The following is a 2,103-nucleotide window of genomic DNA, read 5'->3' as shown; positions in this document are numbered from 1 at the left end:
ATGTTATCTTAGAAATATGTGATTTATTTAATTTTTCCCAATTAATCCCGAAGTTAAACAAGTCTTGGATAACCAATTTTGTTTCGGTCATAGTTTCTTCGTTACAAATCCGTTTTCGTTGATTCAACTTGCCATCTCCTTGGATCGAGTTCCTCTTTAAGACTATGAACTGTAAACACCTTAGTTTGTATTCAAAATCACACGGCATAGGTGAAACTTTAGTGAAACTTATGAAGTTAAACATTTTCCTTTATGTAAACAACCTTAAATGATTATTTTTCTAAAAATACTTATACTTTGAATTAAATCATGAAATTTTTATGTGTTATCATATTCATAGTAAAAATCATTTTTCCAGAAAATAAACCTCCAATTCAAAGTTTAAGATGGTTTTTAATTATCCAACCCAAAACAGTCCCCGGTTGCACTCCGACGTCGTAAAAACAGTTTTTAAGGTATTCTTTGAAAAACCAAGTTTTACCTTGTTAAATTAGCATATATTTAAGTTATATTACAGGTCTTGAAGTATTTTAAAAGTTAAGTTAGAAGGATCTATTTAGTTTGCAAACAAGTTTGAAAACATTCAAACTATGTTCTTGTTGTTAAAATTTTATACCACAAAATAAGATAGCTATATATATATGAATCGAATAAGGTTATGAACATAGTTACTACCTCAAGTTCCTTGGACAAGGTTGCTGCAAAAGAGGAGTAAGAAGCTAGAATCAAAAGGGTGATGGAAGTGAATGAAAGATTGGAAGTAAGTTTGTGTTCTTGGAAGGATTTGTTGAAGTGTTTTTGTATGGTTTTCTTATGGTGATTAAGTAAGGTTTTTGAAGCTAGATCTTCATGGAACTTTGCTGAATGGTTATGGAGTTTCTTAAGAGTGTGTTTTTGGTTAAAGAAATGAGGTAGTAAAATTTGAAAATGGAAGATGTATTTAAGGCCATAAAAACATGATTAATGGAAAAACATGGACAAAATTTCATGTTGTATTTTTATGTAATTAGTCATACTAAACATCAAAAGTAGTTACCTTATACATAAGGCATGAACAAGAGAGTTACCTTATACATAAGGCATGAACAAGGGCTGGTTGGTGGTGATTTGATGTGTATATACCAATAGTAAATACGTATAGAAGCTAGGTATGATATGAGTACATGTACTCTAGATATACGTATAGAAATTTTGTGAAAAATGGAATGAGAATTCAAATATAGCTATCTTTTGTGAATATACTTATATTGTTTTATGTATTTAAGTCTTTAAAAAGTGATTAAATACATTATATATACGATATATGTATAAACATTATAGGTTATAAGTATTTATATCCAATAACGTTACGTATGGTTATCGTTTTGAAAACTTAAGTTAGTAGTTTCAAAATATACTTATAACTTATTGTTATTAATACAAAATGAGATATTAAAATATTCTAAGATCATGTTAAATATGTATATATACATATATATACACAAACGTATAATTATCATATGTTATATAGTTCGTGATATCATCGGTCAACTAGACAGTCAAACGTTGTGTAAAACTCTTTTCAAAAACATAAATCTCAACAATTTGGATTGCTTATCATGTTGGTAAGGTTTAATTTATGTAAATATTAATCTTATAAGTGTAAAACGATCGGAAAAATCCGGGTCGTTACATTACCTACCCGTTAAATAAATTTCGTCCCGAAATTTGATAGAGATCGTCATGGATAACAATATGGGTGTTTTCATGACGTCTATGAGGTGATAACGGAGTTTTATCATTATTGGGAGGTATAGATACAACGGTTCGATCAAGTGAAGCGCACAAGTGAAGCTATCACAAAAGAGTGAATTGAGTAAATATGGATTTGTTTGAACCGATAACGTGATTAGAATTGATTTCCGGAATTTATGGAAAATCTTACGTAATAAGATTTGGTTCTTTGGCGATCAAGATCTTCTTTGATTTAGTGCGGCGATCTGTTTCGATTTCTTTGTCGAATATTTTGCTATAAATCCACTTCCTTCTCTTCCTTATTTCCACAACTCACATCTTCTATCCTTTCTCCTTCAACTCATACCTTAAAGTATTCTTTTAAGTGCT

Source organism: Rutidosis leptorrhynchoides, chromosome 10, assembly GCF_046630445.1.
Source record: "Rutidosis leptorrhynchoides isolate AG116_Rl617_1_P2 chromosome 10, CSIRO_AGI_Rlap_v1, whole genome shotgun sequence".
In the NCBI taxonomy this organism is placed as follows: Eukaryota; Viridiplantae; Streptophyta; class Magnoliopsida; order Asterales; family Asteraceae; genus Rutidosis; species Rutidosis leptorrhynchoides.
This window is presented reverse-complemented; position numbering follows the sequence as displayed.